General features: G+C 40.1%; 1 protein-coding gene and 1 pseudogene across 2 annotated transcripts in view; one reads left to right on the top strand and one right to left on the bottom strand.

Moving 5' to 3' along the window:
* The window catches only part of ZFAND3 (zinc finger AN1-type containing 3), a 329,882-nt gene that overhangs the window by 164,258 nt on the left and 143,522 nt on the right, over nucleotides 1-22,102 (top strand). The window lies entirely within an intron of this gene.
* Nucleotides 1,331-2,577, bottom strand: LOC142452962 (homeobox protein TGIF1 pseudogene; annotated as a pseudogene).

Raw genomic sequence — 22,102 nt, 5'->3', positions numbered from 1 at the left:
TTCTCAATTCTTTTGGGATCCTTTCTTTGTTTGGTATCAGAGTTATACTAGCTTCATAGAAGGAGTTAGGAGGTTGCCGTCTTTTTCTATGTACTAGAAGAGTTTGTGTAGAGTTGGTATTAGTTCTTCCCTAAATGCTTAGTAGAATTCTTCAGTGAAGCCTTCTGGTCCAGGGGATATTTTTGTTGGTAATTCCTTGACAACCATGTCTATTTCTTCTATTGCTATGGGTCTGTCGAGATTCTTGACATCCTTTGTGGCAGTCAAGGGAGAGATTGTTTTTCTAAGAATTTGCTATGTCTTCCAACTTGTTGAATTCATTGGAGTACAGTCCTTCATAGTACTGTGTAATTATCTTTATCATTTCATTAGGGTCTGTTGTAATGTCATCTTTCATCCCTTATTCTTGCTATTGAAATTTGATCCCACCTTACTTTTATTGGGTTTGCCAGTGGTCTGTTGATTCTGTTTATCCTTTCAAAGAACCAACTTTTAGCAGCATTAATTTTCCCTCTCCTGAATCTTAGCCCTGATTTTTATTATTTCTTTTCTTTTGCTATTAGTAGGATTGTCCTCCTGACTCTCCTTTAGTTGTTGTAAATTTTGTGCCAGCATATCAGTCATGAGCCTCTCTTCCTTTGTCAGGTGTGCATGTATTGCTATGAAACTTCCTCTGATGACTGCCTTTGCTGTGTCCCATAAGTTTTGGTACGCCGTGTTCTTATTCTCATTTATTCCTAGAAATTTTCCAATTTGTTTCTGATCTATGTCAGTATGCACTCCTTTTGCAGCAGAGATTTATTCATCCTTCACTTGTTTGCTCTTGTTTTCTTCATCTTCCTTTTGTTGATTTCCAGCCTTATGGCACAGTGGTCAGAGAGAGAGGTCTGTATGGTACCAATGCGTTTAACTTTATGTAGATTCACCTGATGCCCCAGAATGTGGTCTGTCTTCGAATATGTGCCACGTGGGCTTGAAAACAATGTGAATTAATTTGTATTTGGATGAAAAGCTTTGTAAATATCTGTCAGGTCAAATTGTTTAATTTTTGTGCTAGATCTCTAGCGTCCTTGTTGAGCTTCTTTCCCTGTGATCTGTGTTTCTTAGAGAGCGGTGTATTGAAGTGACTCACTATAATTGTTGAAGCTGTGATTTCTTTTTTCATATTTTGGAGTGTTTTCTTGGCGTCTTCAGGGAGTCTCTAATTTGGAGAATATATGTTTACAATGCTTAGTGGTTCTTTGTCTACCATTGCCTTGAGCATTTTATAGTGTCCCTCATCTTTTTTTGGGGGGGGGGAGGGGATAGAAAATTTATAAATTAGTATGTGGGCATCCTGTTCCACATCGGAATGAGAAGATGTGATAAGTTCTCTAAGTATTGCACAATCTGAAGACACCAACACACATGCACACACACAAAGGAAAGGGAGAGAAGGAAAAAAAAATCACATAATCTTGGGAGCCATCTCACATTATGAATAATCTACCAAGAAACAATGAAAAAGAAAACCCTTTGTTTCTACAGTAGTTTTGAGTTTATAGTTCTTGGAATGACTGTATCCCATTGAAGACATCTGAGTAACAGGAAGCTTCACTCTAGCAATCCCATGTGCAAATATTAATAAAAATATATATAAACTAATGCAGTTCGTCTCGCCATCATCCTGGCAATCATGACCCTTGTGACAAGTGTTCTGCATGGAAAAGGTTAGGCCATCAGTTTTGCCTGGAGCTCCATCTCCGCGGCCCCTTTGAAGGCCACGTCCACCAGGAGCTGAAAGCCACTGAAATCCTGGTTGAGGTCCGGTGGGGGTGGGGGTGGGGGGGAGTGTTGAAAAGACCACTTTGGGTGTTTGTCCTTGGTCCTGATTGGCAGCTGTCCTCTGGGTACATGAGCGAGGGGTCTGTAAAGTCGCCGGCTGCCATCTGCTGTAGATCTGTGTTTTGTCCCACACCTACTGGCTGGCAGAGCGAAAACGACACATCTTTCGATGCAGTCACCGTGGTATGGCAGATCACTGATGGCCGAGCCAAAATGGATCCCGGGGATGGTGGCTTAGGAGAAAGTGGCCTCCCGACGGTGGGGCTTGGTCCGGCTGTGCAGGAATGAAACACACTCTCCTCCAAAGCTGGCATGTAGTTCTTGATGCCCATTACAGACTCCACCGAGTTAGCGTCAGAAATCTTGGCCCCACGGCAAGAAATTGTGAACTGATTGGGGTCTTTGCCATCCTTTCTCAGCATGTTGGGGAGGAGCCTGCGCCGGGCGTTGATGAACCAGTTACAGGCCTGTATTGTTGATAGGTGTGTTTGTTGGGATAGTAATGCTTTTTCTTGCTCTGAGAGATAAGCATTGTATCTGTGTTCATACAGCCAGTCCTGGAGAATCTGGACAGAATCCTTGGGCAAGTTGCCTCTTCGCCTCCTCTTGCCTGAGTCGGCGGAAGAGGAGAGGTCCAGGGGAATGTCCATGCTGTCATCATCCTCCGTCTCACTGCCGGAAACCACCACAACACCTCGCTTTCCCTTCGTGCTGGCTTTCCACTGCCCGCGGGAGGGAAGGCCGGGGGCCACAGGCGCCAGGAGGTCCTCCTGCTCCGAGGACTCTCCGGGAACTTCTGGGCGGGGCTCCAGCAGTTACGACGAAGCCCGCGGTCGGGTTGCCGGCGCCTGGTCCTGGGATGGAATTCCTCTGGCGGAGATCTCCTGGCCGCCGGCTGGACCGCTCGCTCCTCAGCCCGCTCCCCTGCCTTGTGGGCTCCTTTGTTCCCGGCTCCTGCGCAGCGCACCTCCCCTCATCTTTTTTTTATGGCTCACACGTTGAGGTCAATTTTATCTGAGATTAGGATTGCAACCCCTGCTTTTTTTGAATTGCAGTTTGCTTGGTATGCCTTTCTACAGCCTTTGATTCTCATCCTGGTGTTGTCTGTAGCTTTGAGATGTGTCTCTTGTAGGCAGTAGAGTGATGGATTGTGTTTTCTAAGCTAGTCTGCTAGCCTCAGTCTTTTGATGTCTGAGTTCAGGCCATTGATATTCAGTGTTATTACCTCCATCTGCAGGCTCTGTGCTGTCATCTTATACCTTTTGTATTGAGTGTTTTCCTACATTCCTTTCTCATTAGTGTGTTGTGCATGTTTGTATCATTCTTGACTTCTTTCCATCCGTAAGCCAATGCTATATTGTCTGTTTTCTCTTTGTTGCTCTCTGGGAGAGGCTGTTCTATGTGGCGGTCTCTTATTTTTTCTTGGTGAGTGTTGTTCTGCCCATACTGGGTTGGCAACGATTTTTTTTTTTTAGGGCTGAGCTTGTTCTAACGTATTCTTTGAGGTTTTCCTTGTCTGTGAAGACTCTTATTTCTCTGTTTATCTTGATCGATAATTTGACTGGGTGTTCTTGAGTGTTCATTGTTTTCCTTCATTTTTTGGAGTATGTTATTCCACTCTCTCCTCTTCTTCATAGTTTCTGCTGACAGGTCTGAGCATATTCTTATTTGGTAACTTTTATATGTGATTGCTTGTTCCCTAGCTGCTCTCATGGTTTTCTCCTTTTCCTCAAAGTTGGATAGTTTAACTATTATGTGCTTTGAGTGACTTCTTGGGATTCAGTCTAGCTTTTGTTCTTTCAACCTCCTGAATGGTTTCCTGGTTTTCATTCATTAAGTTGGGAAAGTTTTCCTCCAAGAATTCTCTCACTATTGTTGCAGATGACTTCTTTGTTGGGTCTTCCTCTGGTAATCCAATAATTCTAATGTTGTCTCTCTTCATAGCATCAGACATAGCGTTTAGGTTTTCTTCAGCTTCTCTGATCTTATTAGATTTTTGTTCGTGTTTGTTAAAGTGTGCTTGGCTGTCCTACAAGTCACTGATGCACTTTTTTGCTTCCTCTGGTCAATTTTTGGTGGTCCGTGTGTCTGATACTGGTTTTTGTTATCTCCTCCCTAAACGCTTGTATTTCCCTTTGGTGTATGGACTTTATCTCCTCTATCATTTCATCCTTTTTCTGTATTGTTTCCCTCATATCCTTTATGACTCCAAGCAACATTCTGAAAATTTTTTTCTCTGGCTGCTCAATGCCTGCTTTTATGCATGTCTCTAGGTTCAGGACATCTTCTGCCGTCGCCTTTTGTTTCTCCTGTTTTTTCCTTGAGGTCGTTGGTACTGATTGCTGTTTGCCTTGCATTGTTTTAGAGGTTCCATTTTCCAGGGAGTCGAAGAGCAATGTCTCTCTCTGGGAGACTAGTAGGAATGCTTCCTCGAATTGCCTACAGCTAATTACTCTATGGAATTAACTTACCACTTTGTCCTCCTGTAGCTTCTTCTCAGGGGAGTGCCCCAGAAGGCTGGTGGGTTACCTACCAACTTTGTTGTAGAACACCACAAATGGTGGGTGGAATTGCCTTGGCCAGGTAGATCACTGCTGAGGTTGGGCAGAGGTTCCTGCAGCAGCTTGGCACTTTGACAAGTGTTGGCTAAGCTGGCTTAGGCCTTGTGAGGCACTAAGGTAGGCTGGAGGAAGTTCCCTAAGTCACTTGTTGGCCTCACACAACAGAGGCAAAATAGGAACTCCCCAGCCACACAGGCAGGAATTCCCTGATAAAGAAGTTGGGAAGAGTATCCCCTGTTAGAGGTAGTCAGGAATTTCCCCAGCATCGGACAGGCTGCACAGGGTGCAGCTTACCTAGCTGTGTGTGGGGCAGGCATAAATGCCCTAGCCGAAGGGGAGTGATCTGGTGGTTGGCAGTGGAGTGTGAGAGACCAGGGAAGAGACAGGAGAAGAGAGAAAACAAACTAAGCCCACTGAGACTGTGGGCGGATAGAGAGAAGAGAGGGAAACAGAATTAACAATGTAGCTAGCTGAGCCCCATCCCTGCCCATGGGGCTGCAAGGGTTTGATCCGTGTCCCGAGGCTGTGGCAAGCTTTGGCTGTGTTGAGTTAAAGCTCCTGTGCCTGCTCCAAATGGTCCTGGCTCCGGCAGTGACAGTGCCAGGGCTAAGATCAAAAGCCCCCAGCCCCTCAAAATCTTGTGGATTTTTGTCTACTTATCTTTATGATGCTCCTCCTGCGATCAAGCAGTGTTGAATTTCCCTCTTTAGTAATTTTCCTGGGCTCATTTCTGCGGCGTTCCTCTGGTGTGTGTTACTCAGTTGCCATCGTTCCGAAAATCACCGTCGTGGTCTACCTATTTCTACGGATACCCGGCAATTTGACAAACATAAATTGAGAGTCCTAGTACATTGGTTTCACTCATGAAACATTACTCCATCAGTAATAATATAATCCCAGTCATAGAAAGTTCCTAGAAATGAAACTCAAATGTAAAGACAAGTTGTGCAACAAGAGGTTATCATAATGATCGACCCAAGTGACCCTGATAAGTCAAACCCAGTATCTCAACTGTTAAATATTATAAAATTTGTAGAATATATAGTATAACAGTTTCACTTCCAAGTTAATAGTGTATAATTGTTATTTTAAAATAAAATACCATATATACTCGTGTCTAAGCTGTTTTTCAGCACATCTTTTTTTGTTATTAATCATTTTATTGGGAGCTCGTACAACTCTTACCTCAATCCATCCATCCATCTATCCATCCATTGTATCAAACCCATTTGTACATTTGTGTATTTGTTGCTGTCATCATTCTCAGAACATTTGCGTTCTACTTGAGCCCTTGGTATCAGCTCCTGTTTTTGTGGTAAAATTAGGTGCTTTGGATGATATTTTGGCCGGCTTATACTCGAGTATGTACGGTGGTTATTTTACAAAGTAAATATGGAGGGTCATTAACATGTCACTTTGCGAGTGTCCATAGAGATAGGTATATAAGAAATGCCCATAAACCTAGTGTCAAAAAAATAAAAAGTATACTTGTAGAAGGTGTTGAATTCGAAAAGGCGTGGTTTTGTTTATTTTTGCCACAGTTAAAAAATTAATTACATTATTAAAGAGTACAAGGAAGAAGAAAATGTTCTAAAATTGATTGTGGTAATGATTGTACTCTTTTTGTTAGGATTGAACTTTTGAATTGTATGAACAGAAAGGAAACAATGATAGGAGCTAAAAAGCACATTCAGATAAAATAGAAACCTTCCTTTGATGACCCTGAAAGATTTCCAGTGAGAGCTGTCTTGATCATCATATTTATCTTTTGCCAGACCCATCTACTTGCCATTAATTAATTATACATTTTCCCATATACTTTTGACATTGAAAAACAGAAACTGGCCTTCACATGCCCTCTGAGCAAGTTTATGAAATAGGTAAAGATCTGTAGCCTCTCACACGTAAGTCTTTTGGCAGTTCTGCTTAATAGTTTCACTTGTGCATGTGAATAAAGTATTCATGAACCAGCTCTCGTTGCACAATGCTAATCCTTAACTTCTATTTCTGTAGAGTCAGTCGTCATACCCCAACTTTTTGATTTTTAGATACTTACGTATTTTTTCTCTACCCTTATTTGTAACTAGGGTATGTTTTTATGAGTCTTTTTAATGAACTTACTTTCAGTTTCATGAATTCTCATCATTTTTGCTGTTCTGCATTTCGTTTCTCACCATTCTCTTCTTTTACATTCGATTTAGCTGGCATTGTATGTCTAGTTTCTCGAGATGTAAACCTAAGTTACTGATTTTGAGTCCTCAATTAATTCAGCTGTGTAGTACTATAAATTTCCTTCTGAGTATGCCTTCTTTCCATTTCATAAGTTTTGGTATGTTGTGCTTTTCATTTTTGGTTTCTCTTATAATTTCTTCTTTGACCTGTTGGTGTTTCACACATGTTTTAAACTTCCACATACTGTGTATAGTTGAGTAGAAGTCCACCTGAATATCAACCGAGGCACTCATTTTACCACGAAAACTACATTAAAAATGTGCTGAGAAACGTGGCTTATAAACAAGTATATGTGCAAGTATAATTTCCTTCTGTTACTGATTACAACTTTTGCTCCTTTGTGATCAAAGAAAAGGCTTCCTATGCTTTCTCAATCTTTTACATTTTGTTAAGATTTATTTGATAGTCTGGCATATGGTCTATACTGGAGAATGATCTAACTGCACTGGAGAAGAATGTGGATGGTGCTGTCATTGGGTGGAGTGTTCTATATATGCATATTAGGCTTAAATAGTTTATAGTGTTGATCGGGTTCTCCATTTCCCTATTGATTTTATGTCTATATATGATCTATCCATTATTAAAGTGGTATATTTAAGTCTATCATAGAATTCTTTCTCCCTTCAATTCTGTAAATGTTTATAAATTTTGGGTCTCCTTTGTTAGACATATATTTACAATTGTTTTATCTTCTATATAAAGTGACCGACCTTTTGTCATTATGTCTTCCTTTTTGGTTCCTAGTAACAGATTTTGACTTAAAGTCTATTTCATCTGAGATATTAATATAGCCACTTCTGTGCTCTCTTGACTACTTTTTAAAAAAACATTTTATTAGGGGCTCATACAACTCTTATCACAATCCATACATATAAATACATCAATTGTATAAAGCACATCTGTACATTCTTTGCCCTAATCATTTTCAAAGCATTTGCTCTCCACTTAAGCCCTTTGCATCAGGTCCTCTTTTTTTCCCCTGCTCCCCCTCCCCCCTCCCTCATGAGCACTTGATAATTTATAGATTGTTATTTTGTCATATCTTTCCCTATCCAGAGTCTCCCTTCCCCCCCTTCTCTGCTGTCCATCTCCCAGGGAGGAGGTCAGATGTGGATCCTTGTAATCAGTTCCCCCTTTCCAACCCACTCACCCTCCACTCTCCCAGCATCGCCCCTCACACCCCTGGTCCTGAAGGTATCATCCACCCTGGATTCCCTGTGCCTCCAGCTCCCATTCTTCCTAAGTGGACTTTTTGTAGAGAGCCTAACACCTGTTGGCCAATCTGTGTTTTGATTGAAGAGTTTCATCCATTTACATTTAAAGTAACTCACATAAGACATCACTTATTAATATCATTTTGTAATATATATATTTTTGTGTCTTACACAGTTTTTGTCCCTCATTTTCCTCCAGTACTGCTTAGTTTTGTATCTTGCTGGACTGGATTTCTTTTTCTGTGTGTGGGTGGGGGTGGTTGTGGACCATTTTTATTTCCTTTTGCATAGGTATTTTATTTTTGGTTACTATGATCATTACATTTAACACTTCAGATTTGTAACAGCCTAGTTTGACTTGATGCAAACCTAAATAACTTCAATAACTGAGATAAAGTTGAATTGGCAACACATAAATTCCTAACCTCCAAACTTGAATCCTTAGTCCAACGTCCGATTATACTACAAAATAGGAATGGTATGGAAAATGAAATTTAGAAATAATAGCATTTATTTTTAACCATTTAAATGGACATGCCAGGTTGAGTAATAGAATACTGGCACATTTTGGTGGTTCAGTCATTAATCAGCCACGGCTTAATGTAAAGCTGTAGAATGCCAATCTTGAGCTAGAAAGCCATTAGTGGTCCCTTTTAACTCTAAAAGATGGTGATTTTCTTGGTCCCACAAATTAGTGCAAGTGAATGTGGGTAGTAAAATGCTTAATGTGTAACAAGAAGAGATGGACAGTTCTAAAAGCGATAAACTAGCTTCTGAAAAAGCAGTGGCTTTGAAGATTCTATATGAGTAAAATTGAAAATGAGAGTCTGCTCAGCAGGTTTGCAGAGAATCTCTGATAAATTTCTTTAGTGCCGTTTCAAACCCCAGGAGCTCCACGTGGGATGGTTTTATTTTGGGCTCCATTATGGCCCTATTCTATACACTTACTCTCTTTGGACAGATCTGTCTAAGCATGTTTGAGAAAAGAGTACTGAAGTCTCAAAGATGGGGTTTAATATCTTTACCAAAAGATGGCAGACATTGACAGATGGTTTCTAAAGATAATTTCTTGTGCTCAAACCTGTTTCTTTATAATGCCAGTATATAAAATGAAGATAGGTGTTCATCACATTACCAATAAAAACTAACAGCTGATCACCAAGAACATACTGTTACAGCACCCAACTTTCTCGATCAAAATCATGTAGAAGGAAGGAGTTCTTAAAAGTTTAAATATCTGTTGCACTCTCATATTGAGCTCTTGGGCATGTCATTGGCCATTCTCAGAGACCATCTGCTCATTTGTGAACTAATGCCCTGCCATTATATGGAGTCCTTGTGAGACTGAAATTAATGTGATGCATATGAAAGCACCCTGAAAATATTTTGAATATTTTTTGGACATGATACTGTCACAGGCCATTTCCTGAAGGGAGGAAAAATAGCCAGTGGTTTAAAATTATTTGTGCACTCAGTTAATAAACTGTTTTATATAAGAATTAAAGAAGCTGAGGCCTATCTCACATAGCTAGAAGTGCACTGTTGTAATTTATGTCTCTTGGCTTCCAGCTCTTTAGTCCCTGGGGACTTCATTGCTCTGCTCTCCTTGCTGTGATGTTGCACACCTTTATTGTTTCGCCTTAGTGTGGTGGGGTCCAATCGGGCACAATTCTGGCACTGTAGCTCCAGTGTTATCCCCCGTAGTGCTATGAGTCAGTGAAGGATCTCGTGTCTCGTAGCAGGGCCATCCCTATGGTCTTCTCTGTGTATAAGCTGCTCTGAACAGGAATATCGTACTCAGGGCTTGGTGGGCCAGGATGTGCTCCACTTTCTCCTCTTCCCCCTTCACTTGCTCCCGTGTGCCCTGATGAGACATGTCCCTCTCCCTGAGCTTGGGGGGTGGGTGGGTGGGGGGGCTGTCCATGTATTTGGGATTGGGTATTTATATTTTTTATAATGTATCTTCATTCTCATTAATTCTGTTCTGGTGGTTTTGTTTCTAGGAATCTAGTTTTCCTACCTCCTTACCTTCTCATTTTTATGTCTGGGTAGTTGTGGGCCAGAATTTTTCATTTGTTGTGTGAGTCATTCTCTTACATAGCCAAAAGACAACCAACCACAGGATAGCCCAAGGGTTTAAAGAATATCTCAGGGAGTTAGTCTCAGGTGTCAACTGATTCAGTAAGTCTGGAATTAAGAATTTGTCTTATCTTCCACACCTCTACCCCCTCCCCCCAAATCAGATTCTAGCTCTTTTGGTCACCTCCATGAAGGTCTGTTTGTGGTGGTAGTTGGGCACCATCTGGTTCTTCTGGTCTTAGGACAGACTGTTAGTCATGTAGACTGGTTTATTTCCTTATGTGCTCCCTTATTCTATTCTGTGCATATGACTGGCCTGTGTACTGCATTCTTCATGTATTGGTTCCACATGAGCACAATGAAGCGTTCTGGAGTTTCTATTCTTCTCAGCGCTATTCATAGTTTATTATGAGCCACACAATTGAATGTATTTGCATAGTCAAGAAAACACAAGTAAATAGCTTTCTGATAGTGTCTCCTTTTAGCCAAGATCCCTCCAGCATCCACGATGATACTCCTTGTTCCATGTCCTCTTGTGAATCTGGCTTGAATTTTTGACAGCTGCCAATCAGTGTGCTCCTGCAACCATTATTGAATGATCATCAGCAAAATTTTGCTCGCATGTGATGTTAATGATATTCTGTGACTGGAGCACTCTGTTGAATGACCTTCCTTTGGAATGAGTCATACATATCTGGATCCCTTCCAGTAGGTTGGTCAGGTTGCTGTCTTTCAAATTGCTTGGCATCAGTGAGTGAGTACTTCCAATGCTTCATCAGCTTGTTGAAACATTTCACTTGGATTTTGTGGGTGTACAAGATTGGAAAATTTGACAGGAGCAGAAAAACCTCATTTTTCTCTCTCTGAGTGGTTTCAACCTGATCTTGCAGATCACAGTACAGCACATATAAACTGCTGTGCTACTAGAGCTCCTCCAGGGGAGGAGAGTTAGATTACTCATATGTTAATCCGTCTATATTAACGTGAATGTACATTTCAGGGAGCATAGTCAAAATATATACACATTTATATTATGAGTGCTTAAAAAAGTTTGGGGGTCGGTGGGAATGGAATTCAAAGGTAATGGAATTTTTCCACAAACATTTTGAGCCTCTTCGTATTTATTAAAACCATAATTCTGGTCTTTTGAAATTTCTTTTAAAACCTAGGCATTAGGTAATCACAGGTTATTAAGCAAGAAGAGTATTCTCTTCGTGTGTTAAATGAGCCCAGTGGAGGCAGAGCCATCCAGGGGCATCTCTGACACCTAAACAGTGACTCTATGCGGTACAGCTGACTTTTATGTCAGTTTTCTGTAGTATCAGCTTCAAATAGAATATGCCCCAGAGAAAGGTCTGCATCTTTCCAATATGACCCATAGTATAGAGTTCATAAAGATTTTTGAGGTGGGAGGGACTTGGGAGAGAGAATGAGTTTAATAGACCTGAGGTAATGTTTAATAACAGAAGATATACACTGAATTGACCAGCTGATGGGTGTCTCTACATTTGCTGCAAATGAATGTGGGATGGTGAGAAATTTCACACTAATTTTATTTCACACTAAATAATTCTGATTGTTTCTTTTTTATGCAGAACATGTGAAATTTGCCTAATTAAGAGGCTGTCCTTTCTGAATTAAATATATGTTTGGTTGTATTCAGGATCTTCTGTTCTGAATGCTCTGTCCTCATTCAGTGTTAGCAGTACTGGGTAAGTTGGGTACACTCAGCTCCAGTGTGCTTTCTGTTCGGAAGAGCAGAAGATACTTCTAAGGAGAAAACAAAAGTTTTTGTATAGCACTGAAGTTTGCTGAGTCTACAAGGCACAGGTCAAGGGTGATTTGATGGATGGTTTTATGTCTTGGGATCTGAATGGTTCCCAGAGAGCAGGGCAGAGGGGAGGTGCTGTGTTCCTTGAAATCACAGGCTATTAAAGCTCTGCAGGCCTTAGGAATGTCTCGTCTAGTGTGTCTAAGTATTGTACGTGAAATACCCTCTGTATCCCTAAGTTTCATCCAGGGTCTTGGTGAGGTAAATGCTTTAAGTTCAGCAAGTAGGTCTGATATGCTCCCATGGTGGGCCACTCTTTCACATTCATTCCTTCCCTGTCTGTCTCTGCTTATACTCACTCTCTTGATCTCAGTTTTGTTGCTCATCTGTGTACCTCTTCAGTTTTGCAACCCATTCCCAGAGCATGGAGTTGTATGCAGGTTACTTAAATTGGATGTTTCTTGGACTTTTTGAGCTCTTTAGTAAGAAAAAAATATTTGTGGAAGGTGAGCAGCATAGAAGTACAAGTTTTTATTTTATATCCTTAATTGAACATTTAAAAATAAAATTGCTGACATAGAATTATAATACATTTTAACAAGCATAATATATAGCAATGTTGAATATATGAGGAGACTTAAAAATCTGGAAAAAATGAACTCTAAAGATACCGGAATTTATGACAAAATAATTTTTAAATTATCAAGGGTTCTTGAGGGAGGGGGGAATGGGAATGGAGGGGAAAAATGAGGAGCTGATACCAAAGGCTCAAGTAAAAAGCAAATGTTTTGAGAATGATGATGGCAACAAATGTGCTGGACACAATGCATGTATGTATGGATTAAAATTATTTTAAAAAATGATACAGGAACTTTTCCAGGAACTTTTTGATGTCTCCTTTGTATTTAGCTATTTAAAAGACATGGAAATTGTCCTAATTCTTCTGGATTAATTAGGGAAATTTTCATTACTCAGTCTATGGTCCAGTATTTAGAAATTACTTTATATGATCTTAATCAACTTGACTTATAACACTTTAAAAATGAAAACTTTGATTTTATCCTATAGCAACCCAAGATTAATTCTTGTCCAAGGCTGCAGAGTGGTAATTTTAGGTTCAATAACTGGAAAATTTATAGAAAATTTGGACACCACTGGGAAGGCAATCCCAGTCTATCTCTGTAGGAAATCACTAAGGTGGGTTATGTACATTGTAATTGTAAATTATTCACAAGAGATTGTGGAATGGGTGCATATCTGGAAATCTTGAAAAATGAGTTGGGACGTGCTTCATGAGCAGCATTTGGGAGCTGCTGGAAATGCAGCATCTCAGGCCCCACCCTAAAGCAGCTGAGTCAGACAAGATCCCTAGGGGACTCATATGGGAAGTCCCATTGGAGTTTTGAGATGCGGATTAGAGGACCTTCTGAAAGCCAGGTGACTTCCATGAAGCCAGTGGAGGTCCAGTCATGATTTTGATGGCTCGTGGTGGCCCCATGTGTGTCAGAACTGTGTTCCTTTGGGTTTTCATGAGTTAAGCATTGTGCTGCTTAACAGCCAGGCCTATGAGGAAGAGAAGGCTTTCTACTTGTGTAAAAAATTACAATCTTGGAAGCCCACTGAAGCAGTTCCACCCAGTTCTATAGGGTCCCTGTGAGTTGAAATTGATTGTATGGCAGTGGCAGTGAGATTGGTGGTTTGAAGCTTGGTTTTGTAATTGTCAAAAACCATGAAAATTCACCAACCAAAGAATATTTGTTAATCAGGGAGACATTTCTGTATGCCACAATTTTGGGATGGAGGAGTTTCCAGGGATGAAATGAAAACCAAGCTGGAGCCCCACTAAAAAGTCCGTGACTTCACTCCTCCCAGTCCCAGTTCCATCTTCCTTTATTTCTCTCACCCTGCTGCTAATCTCTCCCTCCCTTCTCTGCCCACTCCACCCCTCCTACTTGCCTCTTTCCCCACTTTCTCTCCTCTACTTCCTCATCCTAACCCACCAGATTTGCCATCAAATGGCTTCTTGAGGACAGATAGATCTAAGGGCTTTCTTGGTACTTAAGCATCACTGCTTATTTTAAAGGCCCAGTTGATGAAAGACAAAAGTAAGTAAGAAACACAAGGGATTGCTAGTGATAGATATTTAAATATATATGATCCCCTTATGTTTACACCAGGGCTTCATACCAGGTTCATAGCTTTAATCCCCTGGCAAATGAATTCAAATTGCCCTTGAGATTGTTTGCCTGTGAACCTGTCATTAAAAGACTCGTGCTTCCTGCTGTTTGAGGAGGAGGGCTGAGTGATTGGAGACCCAAGTACAAGGACAGCCTTCAATGCATACCTTTTTGTTTGCCCCTTTCAGAGTTTGAATCCTGTGAAATAGGCAAACATTTAAATGTAAAGAAAACAGCTTCAAAAGAAAGGAAGGAAGGGTGGGAGGGAGGGGAGGAGAAAGAAAACAGCTTCTCAGCATCTTCACCATAAGTATGTGATCTTTGATGCCAGGCAGGAGGGGAGAGAGCTAGAGTGGGTTGTGTGGCCTCTGGGCGAGGGGATAAGTCATTTCCCACCAACGTCCTGCACTTTGGTGATGGAGTTCTTCTCTGACTCCCTCAGCAGCAAATAGCTTTCCAAACACTGCTGGGTATCCTATGGACTGGACCAGTGTTTGTTTCCCATTCCACAGTCTTCATTGTAAATATCTGAAGATGGTTAGTGTGCCAGGAGAGACAAAAGAATCTTTCCTAATCTGTCTCATGTGTCTCTGTTACTCAACCCGTGGCTACCACAATTGTGCTTTGAATATAGGCTCTTCCCATGATCCTATAACTTGGGCTTTTACTGGTCTCTCCCTGCCCACCCTCTGAAATGGACATGGTTTGTTTTCTTTTGTAGTGGGTTTCCCAGGAGGCCCTGTGCCAGGATTTCCTCTTGTAAGCACACACCCCGGCAGAGACCTTCCTTTGATTTGGGCAAATTTTAGGGTGCAGATGCTAATGACTGGCAGTTATCACTAACTTTTAAATGTGTAATTCACTGACAAGATAATAGGTTACAATTACATTACCTTCCCTTAAATTGAAAATGTATGTGTGTTCACCTGTAAATTGTGTGTTCTGTAAAATGTGAATGTTGCATGTGGGGAGGGGGAGAGGGGGGAAGAGTCTTGGGGGGGAGGGGCGAAAAGTGTTTACCGTGTTTCATTTCTCTAAGAAACGCCTTGGACCCCAGAGTCTCGATGTGGGGATTTTAAAGTTTATCTGTAACAGCAGTGTTTTGATGAAATTAATTCATGTTTGGTGGTGCACCTTTTGCTTTCATCTGCAGCTGTTCGTCTTTTCATGTCTTTGTTAGGGCTTCAGTGGAAATGTGGCGGTGACAGGTTGGGAAAAGCTCTAACTTTTCAGTTTTGTTAATTTAGTGGAACTTTCCTCTGTGTACTTTGTATGTGGAAGATAAAAGATAGCTGGCAAATGCTTCACTGCAAGGTCACACTGGAAGATAGATACTCCCCTAGGGCTTTATTTTACATATTTAATAGTTTGTCATCTTCTCAGAACTCTAAAGGAATGTGGACCTATAATTTATTGCTTCACTCTGCTAAAATCTGCAACTTGATAGCAAAATTCTTATTTCCCAGTTGTTAAGTATGTGTGACAGCACTGGTATATTGGATCTGCCTACCCCAAATCATAATGGACTATTTTATAGTTAATCTGAGAATTAAAAACCTATTTTTACATATATAAATAATTTTTATTTTGGAGGAGGGGCTTCAAGAAGTTCATGGAAAGATGGAATTTTCTGCAAGGTTTTTGAAACCTCATATATATATATACATACATGGTTTTGAAGCATATATATGGGTGTATATTTACATACATATTTCATGGATGTAAAGTTTCTTTGGGGGAAGATGAAGGCGTTCTGACATTAGATTGGGGTAATAGCTGCTGAGCTTTTGAATGTACTAAGCAGCACTCAATTGTATTCTGAAAATGGGTAGATTTTATAGTATGTGGATTATATCTCAATAAAGATTTTTAAAAACATGTTCATTCATGTTAGTTTATAACTTGGCAGTGGACTAAGTTTTTAGTGCAGCAGCATAAAGGCATGCATAAGGGAGGTGGGCTAATGACGGGGATAAAGACATGTCAAGAACTTCTGGGAACTTGGGGTAAAATGAAGTCAAATTAACTTATTTTTAAGGGTATAATTAACTTGAGAAGTTTAGAAAATATATTGTACTTATGTAACCACCAGCAGCAGCAGACAGACAGACTAACTCACAGCCATCGAGTCTGGTTCCAAGACGGTAATTGCGTACAGGAGTAGGAAGCTCAGTCTTCGTCCATGGAGCTGCGGGTGGTTTCTCCTATTTCTGATTAGAGATGTGCAGGTAGTGGTGGCTGGGCACTGTCTAGTTCTTTTCCACTCTGGTAGATTAGGCCATGGCTCACATAGTCTTTCAGCTCTGTAGATTATTTTTTCTCCTGTGGAGCAGCTGGTAGGTTTGAACCGCCAGCCTTGTGGAGAACAGTCCAGTACTTACCTGACAGTGCCACCAGGGCTCCTTAGTGTTAGTTTATTTTAAAAAACAGTTTTATTGTCATATAGTTAAAAATCACCCAATCCAATAGTTAAATCATATTAAGAATTGTTGAACAGTCATCACCACAATCAATTGTAGATGTAGATAAGTTCCGGAGACTTTTGCTTCCTTCTGTTTTTATTTTTCTTATACAAATTACAAGGAATGAGATTTCTGAGTTTCATGCTGAAGTATATAGCAATTGTGAATTTACCTTTCTATGAAACTACCTTGCTTTCACAATGTGGCCATACCAGTTTGCCCCTCCACTAGTAATGTGTGGAGTTCTACATCAACCTTTAAAAATGTTCACCAGTGGGGTGAAGGGGGAAACCCATTGCAATGACCAATGTATTATCACCCCCCCCCAGGGGGACAGAAACGTGGGTGAAGGGAGACAGGGGACGGTATAAGACATGAAAATAATTTCTAATTTATCAAGGGTTCACAGGGGTGGGGGAGAGAAAACGAGCTGATACCAAGGACTCAGGTAGAAAGAAAGGGTTTTGAAAGTGATGATGGCTACATATGTACAAATGATATAATTGATGTGTGGATTGTTATAAGAGTTGTAAGAGCCCCCAATAAAATGATTTATTAAGATAAAATTACCTGTATGTGTATGGAAATCTCATTGTGGTTTGAATTAAAAAATTTTAAAATTTACATTTATTTAAGATTTTTTTTAATGAATGTGACATAAGTACTTTGTGCCACTTGTGTTAAAAACACTGGATATTTCCCCCTTCCCCCCTTCTCACTTCAAATTGCTACCACCTTATTTTGTAAACTTTATTTTTCAGGACATTGTTTGATTCTCCACAATCAGCGCAATTATTTTTTTATTAATTGATTGGGGGGGATAATATAGAAGTCTACATGTAGTCTACTTGTTGTCAGTTATATCACTGTGATAATTCTTTGTGATTGTACTGATCAATAAGATGATCCCAGGGATATAAAACCTTATATAAGCCTCAAATTATTTTAACCAGTTTTTCAGAGTATTAAAGGATACCAGCTATATGTAATGTCTTATTTTTCTCCCTTGGTAGAACTGTAGTATGAAAGTTTTTGTATAAAAGACAGATACATTCATTTAGACATTTGATAGTTGGGGTATGTATGATACAGAGAAATACATTCCCTAGTGTACTGTTCAGAATTGGAGTTTCTGTATAATCTGCCTTGGTATATTAAAGACAGGATGGGGCAGACAGTGGTAGAGTATATAATGCTGCTGCAGCATGCTGTACCGTGCACACCCCCCCCCCATCCCTATTTGAGAAATTGCATTTCCTTCCCAAGGAATAGGGAGGGAAATTTGGTAATATATGAGCAACTACATTTGATATCCTAACTATTAACACTTCATTTCCCCGAGGGGAATCTCTTCTTTCAATTTGAAAGTAATTTTTAATTTTTGTGTAATGAGGTGTTCGGGCTTAGAAATTTTAGCTTGAATGTCAATTAAGGGCCTTTGAGAAAGATGAGGAGGGTGATGGATACATCAGACTTGGCCACCCTCTAGTGGCTGTCTGGATGGCACTGCGTGGTCTACCCACTGAGGGCTGCCTCACTGATCCTATGGAGTTCTCTGTGGGATTAAAGGGTGAAAAGTCTGGGCTCTTGAGTAATTGTTGTCAGGAGTTATGTAAAATATCAACATTGGTTACTTGGGTGGTACTGGGATTGTAGATAGCATTCTTTTTATAATTGTACTTTTCTGTATTTCGTAAAATTAGAGAAATTTAAGGGAGCTTCAGAAGCAGAGAAAAGCCATGTGCTCGGCATGTTCTACACGCTATCTATAATCCCTAACACTCCTTGTGTACAAGGAGCGTGTCCGGTGCTTCACCACAGTGCCTGCTTTGGGATTTTGCCGAGCACTTGTCCTTCGCTGACATTTCTGTGACACGTGGTTCTTGGCACTGCTTCCCTCAGTCTGCCCCAGCGAATCGTCTTCATCCTTCAGTCATCACCTTTTCCCTGGACTCCTCATTATTGACATGAACCTTCAAATGAAGTTTATTCCATTTAAAAAATAATATATTTGATTTATATTTTCTATTATATATTTCCTATTTTTAATATTTTGATTATACCTCTCACTGTTGTATTTGGGGGGTGTGTGCGTGCACGCGCTGCCTTGTTTTCCAGCTTTGCTGTGCCTCTTATTATAGCTTCTAACCCCAGAACAGCACATCAAAAGCACACACATATTTTCCTCTAAGATCATATATTGAGAGCTTCTGCCTGCCTCAGTTTTCTTTTTTTTTTTCTGCCTCAGTTTTCAAAGTGATGATAGTTTCTTTCTTCATTTTATACAGTTTCTTGGGATTATAATATATTTTCCTAGGAATGATATTTCAAATGGTGTGTTGATGCTCTGCCTCCGAAACATTGCTTCCCAAACTTTGCTCCTCAGTTAGTCTTGGACATTTGAAAATTCTTGGTGCTCAAGCTGCACCCCAGACCAATTAAGTCTAAGTGCTTGGAATGGGAACTAGGCAGTAATATTTTAAAGCTCCTCATATAATTAATGTACAGCAAAGCGTATGAACCGCCATGTAATTTGTTGTTGTTAGGTACTGTCTAGTCTGCCCACTTAAGCGACTCTGTGTTCAGTGGAACGAAACACTGCCCAGTCTTGTTCCATCATCCTAACTGTGGCTATGGCTGAACCTAGGTTGTAGCCACCATGTCAGTCCATCTTACTGAGAGTCTGCCTCTTTTTCACTGACTCTCTACCAAGCACAATGTCCTCTAGGGACAATAGGTGTTAAACTACTTTCACTTAAAGCGTTCCCAAACCAAGTCCCCGGGGTTCTGATGGCTTAAGACCTATAAATACTTAACAGATTTAACTTCCTTTGGGAGGTATTTATTAAGAGATGTTCAGTTTACTCTCAAATGATTCAAAAGATCATAATGAAGAAATTGAAGGAAAGAGGAAGAGAAAGAAGGGTAAAATACATGGGGCAGAATGTGAACAATTGCTGAGTGTTGTAAAATATACAGGATAATTCCTTGTGTTAAGCCTTTTCTGTAAGTTAGAAATTATATAATAATTGAAAGTTAATACAAAGGATTTATTAACCTAATTGCTCATTGGTAAAATGCTTAATTAAAGTTGTGTATTTTTACAAACATTGAAGTGGATAAACAGAGTGCAACTAGATTCCCCCTTCCCTTGGGCTTGTCATCTCCTGCAATACTTTTGCCATGTGTCTGAAATTCTCTTCCTTCTGAGGTCCTAGTTCCCAAAGGCAGAAAACCTCCTTCCCTCCCTCCCTCCCTCCCTCCCTCCCTCCCTCCCTCCCTTCCTTCCTTCCTTCCTTCCTTCCTTCCTTCCTTCCTTCCTTCCTTCCTTCCTTCTTCCCTCCCTCCCTTTTTAAATTTTTGATACAAAGAAGATGGTATATAGTTAAATATCATTCCACTTGTCTTCTGTCCCTACCTTCTTCCTGTCTCTCTCTTCCCCCTGCTGCAAGCACAAAATATTTTCTGTAAGGTGCTTAAAGGTAATTATTGAAGGTAATAATTTATAAGTATAATTCTGTAAATTCAGAAAAGAATTATAGGTGTACTTGCAAGTTCTGTTCCAGACTACCTCAATAAAATGAATACCACAGAGTATACATGACTTTTTGGCTTCCTGGTACATTTAAAAGTAGGCTTATACTGTATTGTACTCTGAAAAAGGAACCCTGGTGGTATAGTTCATTATGCTTTGGGCTTCTAACCTCAAAGTCAGCAGTTCAAAACCACCAGCCGCTCCTTGGGAGAAAGATGAAGTTTTCTACTCACATGAAGAGTTAGAGTTTCAGAAACACACAGCAGCAGCTGTACGCTGTCCTATAGGGTCACTTTGAGTCAGAATTTAGCTCAATGGCTGTGAGTTTGGTTTGGTACTCTGTTACCTGTACATTATGAAAAGTTTGAAATATTGTAAGAATTACCAAAATATGACAGACATGAAATTGAGTATATACTGTTAAAAAACCAGTACTAATAGACGTGGCTGGATGTTGGGTTGCCACAAACCTCCAATCAAAGGAGGGAGGCCTGTGTTGAAGTTGTATAAGCACACAGCAATTTGCTGAGCTGGGAGGGTTTCTTTGCTTCCTTCCTTCCTTCCTTCCTTCCTTCCTTCCTTCCTTCCTTCCTTCCTTCCTTCCTTCCTTCCTTCCTTCCTTCCTTCCTTCCTTCCCTTATATTATTTTCTCATTAAAGAGTAAAACTGCATTTTAAAATGCATGGTTAGTTGGGAGAGGTAGTATAGAGATAATTTAACCTCCTGTCTTTTATCAGAACAATGACTAAACCAAGATGAAAACTCATACATAATAGAAGGCCTATGAGCTAGGGAAGTCTATATTTCACTGTTTCTTTTATTATCTAGAATTCAATACTGAATACTTAACACTAGGAAATGGCCCTTAAGGCTTATTCAGCTAACTGTGTGGTGGTAGTCTTTCTTTTTCGTTTTTCTTTCTATTTTTAAATTTTACTCATTTTGGTGATAAACTAGTTAGCAGGTAATGTACACTTTTCTTTGAACTCATTTCTAGATGACATTTACATTTAGTATGTAAGATGATTTTCATGTTACATGAATGGGGGCAGCCTGGATGTGTAGAGACATGCAATTTCATTTCTGAGAGAAATGATAGCTTCAAGTGAAAAGACATTATTTCCTAAACTGTGGTTTCTTTTTAAGCGTTTGGCCGGTAATTATTAAAACATGTTCAATTTCATTACTAATTAGGGAAATGCAAATTAGAGAGAATTTCACATCTTTTAAAATGTCTGGTAATACCATGTGTTTTTGCAAGGAGTTCTTGGTGAAAGTGTGAATTAAATATCACTTTCATGAACAATTTGGAAATATTTGGTAACAATAGCATTCCCTTTGGCCTGACAGTTCTTTTGGGTCCACACCCTGGACTTCAACACATTCACAGAAAAGTTCCATTATCTTTTAATTCCAGTAGTTCATGAATCTTGAAACTCCTTCTGATAATGTTTATGCAAAGGAGACAGGTACACGAATATTCACGACGATCATGTTTATTTGAGGGGCAATTCAGAAGCATGAGAATAGCTTGATGGTCTCTCCCTGCTGCTGTGTGCCCCATATTTGAATGCTGCAGCCTGAATTACAGTTTAGAAGCATGGCTGGGTGGAAAGGTAAATTTCTGAATGACATACACATGGAGCTTCAAAAAGTTTGTGGCAAAATGGGATTCAAAGATCCCGGAATTTTCCCATGGACTTTTGAAACTACCGCATGTATATGACGCCAGAATATAACATTTGGAAATGACAAAATCATCCCATTTAGTTTTATTGATGATGACTTACAGTAATAGTACAAAAACATGAATGCAAATCCAGAGCCAGATTTAGGTTAGTGGTGACCTCTGGAAAAGGAAGATGGGAATCGTTTTGAGGAGAAGTACCCGAGACCTTCTGCTTGGCCTGTCATGTATTACTTTTTATAAACTCTGATGCAAATATAGTGCTTCTTTAAGCTGAAACAAAGCTGGCTAGTAGATTCCGTTCTTCATGGTTTATTTGCTGTAACTTTACGTGTATTTATAAATAAACTAGCTATATCCAGGAGAGTGGGTCTGTAAGGTTTTACAAATTAAGTGGTCAGTAGTAATGGACCAACAACCCGTTTCTCTCATGTGACCTGAGACCAAAGGTAATGGCTATGAGTGCAGGCGTTGTGTTGAAAATCCCAGGAGATGCACTTACTAGCTGCCTGACTTAGGGGGTTAGTTGCTTGTCTGTGAATTGGCATTCAAACTTAGCC

This window comes from Tenrec ecaudatus, chromosome 7 (assembly GCF_050624435.1).
Source record: "Tenrec ecaudatus isolate mTenEca1 chromosome 7, mTenEca1.hap1, whole genome shotgun sequence".
NCBI lineage: Eukaryota > Metazoa > Chordata > Mammalia > Afrosoricida > Tenrecidae > Tenrec > Tenrec ecaudatus.
This window is presented reverse-complemented; position numbering and strand designations above follow the sequence as displayed.